Below are 9,957 nucleotides of genomic sequence, written 5' to 3' on the forward strand. Positions count from 1 at the left end.
CATGCAAGTTCTTTTCCATAAGCACGTATGACTATATACGGAATACATGCCTACATTACATTGATGAATTGGAGCTAGTTCTGTGTCATCCTATGTTATGACTGTTACATGATGAACCGCATCTGGCATAATTATCCATCACTGATCCGGTGCCTACGAGTTTTCCATATACTGGTTTACGCTTATTTACTTTTCCGCTGCTACTGTTACAATCACTACAAAATACCAAAAAAATTACTTTTGTTGTCTTTACTTTTGTTGCCGCTACCACCACTATCATATTACTTTGCTACTAAACACTTTGCTACAGATACTAAGTTTCCAGGTGTGGTTGAATTGACAACTCAGCTGCTAATACTTGAGAATATTCTTTGGCTCCCCTTGTGTCGAATCAATAAATTTGGGTTGAATACTCTACCCTCGAAAGCTGTTGCGATCCCCTATACTTGTGGGTTATCAAGACCTTTTTCTGGCACCGTTGCCGGGGAGCATAGCTCTATTCTTTGAGTCACTTGGGATTTATATCTGTTGGACACTATGAAGAACTTGAGAGATCCAAAAACCAAGATCTATCCCTCAACTACGAGGGGAGGTAAGGAACTGCCATCTAGTTCTGCACTTGATTCACCTTCTGTTATGAGTAAGTTTGCGGCACCTACACCTGCTTCTGCTATTCGATCTGATATGTCACATGTTATTGATGATGCCACTTCTGCTATGCATGATACTTATGATGAAACTGCTTCTATGCCTGATACTACTGTGCCCCTTAGTGAATTTCTTGATGAACAAATTGCTAGGGCTAGAGAAAGAGAAATTATTGAATCTGAATACGATGATGATAGTGATGATGAAAATATGCCTGTTATTCCTGAGGGTTATTTATTTGATCAAGATGCTTCTTTAGCTATTTTAGCTTGCAGAGATAGATATGAGCTTAAGAGGTTATTAATTAAATGGAACAAAGAGTCACTTAGAGATAAAATGAAACCCGATCCTGCTTTTGCTACTTCACCTATATGTGTTCCTGATAAAGATTATGAATTCTCTGTTGATCCTGATATAATTACTTTGGTTGAATCTGATCCGTTTTATGGCTATGAATCTGAAACTGTTGTGGCACATCTTACTAAGTTAAATGATATAGCTGCCCTGTTCACTAATAATGAGAGATCACGTTACCTCTATTTACTCAAAATATTTCCGTTCTCATTAAAGGGCGATGCTAAGATATGGTTTAATTTTCTTGATCCTGGTTGTGTGCGTAGTCCCCAGGATATGATATATTACTTCTCTGCTAAATATTTCCCTGCTCATAAGAAACAAGCTGCTTTGAGGGAAATATACAACTTTGTGCAAATTAAAGAAGAGAGTCTCCCACAAGCTTGGGGGAGGCTTCTCAAGTTACTTAATGCTTTGCCTAATCATCCTCTTAAGAAACCTGAAATACTTGATATCTTTTATAATGGACTAACCGATGCTTCCAGAGATTACCTGGATAGTTGTGCTGGTTCTCTTTTCAGGGAAAGAACACCGAATGAAGCTGAAATTCTATTGAATAATATGTTCACAAATGAAAATAATTGGGCACCTCCTGAGCCAGCTCCTGCTCCAATTACTGAACCAACTCCGAAGAAGAGAGGTGTTTTATTTCTCAGTCCCAAAGATATGCAAGAGGCAAAGAAATCTATGAAAGAGAAAGGTATTAAAGCTGAAGACGTTAAGAATTTACCTCCTATTGAAGAAATACATGGTCTTAATATACCGCCTGTTGAAGAAACATATGATCTCAATTATTTATTTACTGAAGAACCTCCTGATCCCGATATCCCGACACAGGTAGTAAAGGTAAATTCTCTCTATAGATATGATAAAGCTGAAGTCCCTCTTACTAAAATTGCTAGTCAGTGCTTGGATGAGTTTGATAACTTTATGTTTAAGCAAGACATCTTCAATGCTTATTTTGGTAGACAATTAAAAGAAAATGCTTATATGGTTAGACGCTTGGGTGATTATATGGTTGATATTAAAGGTGAACTTAAACTTATTAGCAAACATGCTTCTATGGTTACCACTCAAGTAGAACAAGTACTTAAAGCTCAAAAAGAAGTGCTTGACGAAATGAATAGTAAGAAAAATGATTATGCTGTTAGAGTGGCTACTAGAACTGGTAGAATGACTCAGGAACCTTTGTATCCTGAAGGCCACCCTAAGAGAATCGAGCAAGATTCTCAGAGAAATAATATTGATGTTCCTAGTTCTTCTAAAAAGAAGAAAAAGAAAAATGATAGAACTGTGCAAACTTCTAGTGAGCCTATTGCTGAACCACCTGATAATCCAAATGATATATCTATGTCTGATGCCGAAACACAATCTGGTAATGAACATGAACCTAGTAAAAATATTAATGATAATGTTCATGATGATGCTCAACCTAGTAATGACAATGATGTAGAAATTGAACCCGATGTTGATCTTGATAACCCACAATCAAAGAATAAACGTTATGATAAAAGACACTTTGTTGCTAGGAAACATGGTAAAGAAAGGGAACCTTGGGTTCAGAGACCCATGCCTTTTCCTCCGAAACCATCCAAGAAAAAGGATGATGAGGATTTTGAGCGCTTTGCAGAAATGATTAGGCCTATCTTTTTGCGTATGAGATTAACTGATGTGCTCAAAACAAATCCTTATGCTAAATATATGAAAGATATCATTACTAATAAAAGAAAGATACTGGAAGCTGAGATTTCCACCATGCTTGCTAATTATACTTTTAAGGGTGGAATACCAAAGAAACTTGGAGACTCCGGAGTACCCACTATACCTTGCTCCATTAAAAGAAATTATATTAAAACTGCTTTATGTGATCTTGTAGCCGGTGTTAGTCTTATGCCTCTCTCTTTATATCGTAGACTTGACTTGAATAAGTTGACACCTAACGAAATATCTTGGCAAATGGCTGATAAATCAACTGCTATACCTGCCGGTATTTGTGAGGATGTGCCTGTTGTGGTTGCAAACGTTACTATTTTAACGGACTTTGTTATACTTGATATTCCCGAGGATGATAGTATGTCTATTATTCTTGGAAGACCTTTTCTTAATACTGCAGGGGCTGTTATTGATTGCAACAAAGGCAATGTCACTTTTCATGTTAATGGTAATGAGCATACGGTACACTTTCTGAGGAAACAACCTCAAGTTCATAGTATCAATTCTATTGGGAAAATTCCATCAATTATATTTGGAGGTTTTGAATTTCCTCTTCCTACTATGAATAAGAAATATGATATTCTTATTATTGGGGATGTGCATATCCCCGTTGAGGTAACTTAGTGTTTTTCGAAATTTCTCCGGTTCCATGATTATCGGAATGAGTTTGTTAACAAGACTCGATCAACCTTGTTAGTGGATTATTTTTGATGAGCATGAGATGGATGAAACTAGAAGCACAAACTTCTGTACCCTCTCTATATTTTCTGTTATTTATATTAAATAAAGTAAAAATAGTATTTTTCTGTCTGTTTCCTGACCTATCTGTGCAATATAAAAATATCCCAAAAATAAAATTCCTCAGAATGCCATGCCAATTTAATATGATGGAATATTTGAGGATTTACTGTGCAAAAATTACCGTGGGAGGAGCTGCCACCTGGCCACGAGGGTGGTGGGCGCCCCCCTATAGGGCACGCCCCCCTACCTCGTGGGCCCATGGTGGCCCTCCTCCACTTATTCCAGCACCCATATTCTTCCTCTGTCTCACACAAACCCGAAAAACCAACTCAAGCATGAGTTCCAGCCACTTTTGCTGTGATTTTCGATCTCCTTGCTCGAAGCACCTCTCGCAAAATTGCTTGGGGAGATTGTTCCTTGGTATGTGACTCCTCCATTGGTCCAATTAGTTTTTGTTCTAGTGCTTTATTCATTGCAAATTTGTGCTGCATAGGTGACCAAGTTCTTGAGCTTACATGTCAAATTTATATGGTTCCAAGTAGTTCTAATGCTTGATATAGGCTCTAGGCACTTGTAGGAGTAGTTACTATCAGTTTTATTGAAGTTGGTTCATTTTTGTTTGAAGTTACTAAAAATTTCAGATTCTTTCAGAAAAATGATGAGGAGATTATTGAGGGGCTCATCAAGCCAAAGCTCAAAGGAAAAGGCACCTAAGCCTAAGTATAATTTGCCACGCACCACGGAGATTCGGGTGTGTGAATGGCCTTCTGAAGATTTCTTGAGAGCAGCCGGTATCTATGAAGATTTTCATGAATTGGCTCACAATGCAGGCCTCACCGCTTTCCTCCACGACCAATGCGATCAGTATCTCTTACTCACAAATACCTTTGTGCAAAACTTTCATTTTCATTCTAGGGACTCACCACCTACGGTGGAATTTCATTTATATGATGAGCCTAAGGAGATGTCACTTTATGATTTCTGTCGGATTTGTTTAGTCCCTTTTGATGGCAAGACAGAAGAACCACATCATGATGATGTGGCTGGGTTTATTGATAATATCATTGTAGGAGAAACCAGGAAGGTTTCTGATGCACGAATCACTAGCATACATTTTCCTATTTTGCGTTACTTTGCATTATTTGCTAGTCGTTGTTTAATTGGACGCGGAAATTTTGGAAACCTTAGTATCCCTGATTTAATTATTCTGCTCCAAGGTTTATATAGTGATAACACTTTTAGTTTGGGTCGTATTATTGCTAGACGGTTAAATATGAACCGTACTAAGGGCCCCATCTTTGGAGGCATTTATGCCACACGCCTAGCAGCACATTTTAACATACCTATTAGGCATGCCGAGAAGGAAGAAAAATTGCTACCCCGTGTTTATCTAGATCATAAAAGTATGGTGGCACATGATTTTATTGTTAAAAATAGGGCAGGGGAGCTTAGATATCAATTGTTCTTTAATAAACATCATTCTGAGACTATTACCTTGCCTGCTCCTTCTTTGTTTGATTTGACTGTAGGCACGTACCTTGTTCCGTTGACGGCTATTCACGCCTACCGGAACCCTGCACCAGTCAAGGAGCCAGAACAGGAACCACAAGATGAGCCTCCGCGACAATCTGTTTATTCTTGGGATCCAGAGATGACTGTCAGCCAGTGGCAGTCAGAGTCTTCTTCTTCATCACAGTATGATCCCAACTATTCCTCTTCATCACAGTACGACCCCAACAACTATTATTATGGATATCCGCCAGGCCAGCCGTGGCCATAGACCAACTTAGGCCAAAAGCCTAAGCTTGGGGGAGTATGTATTTCTCACCGACATTACATTTATGTTAACACACACTCATTGCTAGATGTCGGTGGTCATACTGTTTCATTGTAATATCCATGCTAGTTTATTTTCTTTTTCCTGCTTTCTTCTTGTGTGTTTAGTAAACCTTAAGAAAAACCAAAAAATTAGTAGTAGTTTATTTTTCTGCTGTAGTATTAATAATTAAAAAGAAAACCCAAAAATATTTCCCGTTCTTCTTTTGCTTGTTGGGAGCTTTCCCGTGTAAATAGTTTTATTTCTTTTCTTTGGGGGTCAGTAGGAGAAGACCATAATTAAATTGTTGATGTGGCTCTTATATGCATTATTGTTGAATTAACCAAAGAGCCCATATTGCCTTGTCTTATCATGTTTATTGAATGCTCGCAGATTCTAGCTTAGTCCAATGCACGTGCACTCTTATTATTATTCACACCGTTCGGTCGTGCAAGTGAAAGGCAATTATGATGATATATGATGGACTGACTGAGATGAGAAAAGCTGGTATGAACTCGACCTATTTTGTTTTTGTAAATATGATGAGCCTGTTGTTCTTGATTCAGCTTATTACGAGTAAACATGTTTGCAATGACAATTAGAGATCATAGTTGCTTGTGCCATGCTTGATTAGCTATGAGTTATAATGGTTTACCTTGTGTGCCAACATGCTATTGAGGTGATTATGATGTGGTATGATGGGGTGGTATCCTCCTTTGAATGATTTAAGTGACTTGACTTGGCACATGTTCACGCATGTAGTTGAAACAAATCAACATAGCCTTCACAATATTTATGTTCATGGTGGATTATATCCTACTCATGCTTGCATCCAATGTTTATTAATTTTAATGCATGTACATGGTTGTTGTCACTCTCTAGTTGGTCGCTTCCCAGTCTTTTGCTAGCCTTCACTTGTACTAAGCCGGAATACTGCTTGTGCATCCAATCCCTTAAACCCCAAAGTTATTCCAGATGAGACCACCATACCTTCCTATATGCGGTATCTACCTGTCGTTCCAAGTAAATTTGTATGTGCCAAACTCTAAACCTTCAAATAATCATTCTGTTTTGTATGCTCGAATAGCTCATGTATCAACAAAGGATGTCCTTATCTTTCGTGTTAGGTGGGTTATTCTCAAGAGGAGTGGACTCCGCTCCTCACTCATGAGAAAATGGCTGGTCACCAGGATGCCTAGTCCCATGCTTTATGCAAACTAAATCAAATTAAATGCAAACAAAACTCCCCCTGGGACCTGATATATGTTGGAGGCACTTGTTGTTTCGAGCAAGCCATGGATTGATGCTTGTTGGTGGAGGGGGAGTATAAACTTTACCATTCTATTTGGGAACCGCCTATAATGTGTTTAGCATGGAAGATATCGCCATCTCTTAGTTGTTATGTTGACAATGAAAGTATACCGCTCAAAATACAATTTATCTCTATTTCAAAATCGAGCTCCGGTACCTCTACAAATCCCTGTTTCCCTCTGCGAAGGGCCTATCCATTTACTTTTATGCTGAGTCATCACCCTCTTATTAAAAAGCACTAGCTGGAGAGCACAGCCGTCATTTTCATTCATCACTATTAATCTATATTGGGTATGACTATGATTGGATCTCTTTTACCATGAATTACAATGTCTAGTCAGTCCTTGATCTTTAAAGGTCCTCTTCATTTATGTTTTGTGGTCTCAGAAAGGGCTAGCGAGATACCATCTTGTTATATCATATTATGATTGTTTTGAGAAAGTGTTGTCATCCGAGATTTATTATTATGACTTGCTAGTTGATTATGATATTGATATGAGTAATGATGAGACCTGAGAATTATTGCAAATGTGGTTAGTTATGATCTATGCTGAAAACTTGAATGCTGGCTTGACATAGTTACAACAACAAGAGCAAACAGAGTTTGTAAAAGTTTTTCTTTCTTTCAGTTTGTCAACTGAATTGCTTGAGGACAAGCAAGGGTTTAAGCTTGGGGGAGTTGATATGTCTCCGTCGTATCTACTTTTCCAAACACTTTTGCCCTTGTTTTGGACTCTAACTTGTATGATTTGAATGGAACTAACCCGGACTGACGCTATTTTCAGCAGAATTACCATGGTGTTGTTTTATGTGCAGAAAACAAATATTCTCGGAATGACATGAAACTCCACGGGAGGTCTTAGAAAAAATATTAAAAAATCCTCGCCAAATATGAAGACCAGGGGGCCCACACCCTTCTCACGAGGGTGGGGGCGCCCCCCCCCCCCTAGGGCGCGCCCCCTACCTCGTGGGCCCCCTGTTGACCCTCTGACGCCAACTCCAACTCTATATATTTGCTTTCGATGAGAAAAAAATCAGAGAGAAGAAATCATCGCGTTTTACGATACGGAGCCGCCGCCAAGCCCTAAAACCTCTTGGGAGGGCTGATCTGGAGTCTGTTCGGGGCTCCGGAGAGGGGGATTCGTCGCCGTCGTCATCATCAACCATCCTCCATCACCAATTTCATGATGCTCACCGCCGTGCGTGAGTAATTCCATCATAGGCTTGCTGGACGGTGATGGGTTGGATGAGATTTATCATGTAATCGAGTTAGTTTTGTTAGGGTTTGATCCCTAGTATCCATTATGTTCTGAGATTGATATTTCTATGACTTTGTTATGCTTAATGCTTGTCACTAGGGCCCGAGTGCCATGATTTCAGATCTGAACCTATTATGTTTTCATGAATATACGTGAGTTCTTGATCCTATCTTGCAAGTCTATAGTCACCTACTATGTGTTATGATCCGGCAACCCCGAAGTGACAATAATCGGGACCACTCCCGGTGATGACCATAGTTTGAGGAGTTCATGTATTCACTATGTGCTAATGCTTTGTTCCAGTTCTCTATTAAAAGGAGGCCTTAATATCCCTTAGTTTCCAATAGGACCCAGCTGCCACGGGAGGGTAGGACAAAAGATGTCGTGCAAGTTCTTTTCCATAAGCACGTATGACTATATACAGAATACATGCCTACATTACATTGATGAATTGGAGCTAGTTCTGTGTCACCCTATGTTATGACTGTTACATGATGAACCGCATCCGGCATAATTATCCATCACTGATCCGGTGCCTACGAGTTTTCCATATACTGGTTTACACTTATTTACTTTTCTGCTGCTACTGTTACAATCACTACAAAATACCAAAAATATTACTTTTGCTGTCTTTACTTTTGTTGTTGCTACCACCACTATCATATTACTTTGCTACTAAACACTTTGCTACAAATACTAAGTTTCCAGGTGTGGTTGAATTGACAACTCGGCTGCTAATACTTGAGAATATTCTTTGGCTCCCCTTGTGTCGAATCAATAAATTTGGGTTGAATACTCTACCCTCGAAAGCTGTTGCGATCCCCTATACTTGTGGGTTATCAAGACCTTTTTCTGGCTCCGTTGCCGGGGAGCATAGCTCTATTCTTTGAGTCACTTGGGATTTATATCTGTTGGACACTATGAAGAACTTGAGAGATCCAAAAACCAAGATCTATCCCTCAACTACGAGGGGAGGTAAGGAACTGCCATCTAGTTCAGCACTTGATTCACCTTCTGTTATGAGTAAGTTTGCGACACCTACACCTGCTTCTGCTATTCGTTCTGATATGTCGCATGTTATTAATGATGCCACTTCTGCTATGCATGATACTTATGATGAAACTGCTTCTATGCCTGATACTACTGTGCCCCTTAGTGAATTTCTTGATGAACAAATTGCTAGGGCTAGAGAAAGAGAAATTATTGAATCTGAATACGATGATGATAGTGATGATGAAAATATGCCTGTTATTCTTGAGGGTTATTTATTTGATGAAGATGCTTATTTACTTTTCCGCTGCTACTGTTACAATCACTACAAAATACCAAAAATATTACTTTTGCTGTCTTTACTTTTGTTGCTGCTACCACCACTATCATATTACTTTGCTACTAAACACTTTGCTGCAGATACTAAGTTTCCAGGTGTGGTTGAATTGACAACTCAACTGCTAATACTTGAGAATATTCTTTGGCTCCCCTTGTGTCGAATCAATAAATTTGGGTTGAATACTCTACCCTCGAAAGCTGTTGCGATCCCCTATACTTGTGGGTTATCATTGAAGTCCCCGGGCCGACTGCCGAAGTTCCTGGGCCGAGATCTGAAGTCCCCGGGCCAGGTGCGACTGCTGCAGTCCCCGGGCCGCCTGCCGAAGTCCCCGGGCCGCCTGCTGAAATTTTGGAGCCGGATTCGACTGTTTCAGGAGCAGCCGGCACGAAGATAGAATCTGATTCTGGTGAGGGCTTGATGGAAGGCTTGAGGAGTCGCTTGAGGAGTCTTCAATGACGAGGTGTTCGACATATAGATTATATTTGGCATTGCAAGGCGGGTTCCTCCACTGACGACTTCCGAGTAGTGTGTTTGGCTTTCCATTTAATGTTGTACCCCTCAGCTTCTGTGCATCAACAACTTCAGTTTCCACGTGTCGAGCGAATGCAAGAGGTCAGGGTATTTTTTCATATACCACCCCGACCGTACCACAAAGGCGGTGCATTAAAGAGAAGAGATCTCAGATCCATTCCACACCCCATGAAAAATCCTCAGAGCTTGCTAAGAAGAACCATCCCAACATGGCTAGCGCTCCCTACTCTTCCTCTTGTCCCCACGGCTCCAAA

The sequence above is a fragment of the Triticum dicoccoides genome, chromosome 6A (assembly GCF_002162155.2).
Source record: "Triticum dicoccoides isolate Atlit2015 ecotype Zavitan chromosome 6A, WEW_v2.0, whole genome shotgun sequence".
NCBI lineage: Eukaryota > Viridiplantae > Streptophyta > Magnoliopsida > Poales > Poaceae > Triticum > Triticum dicoccoides.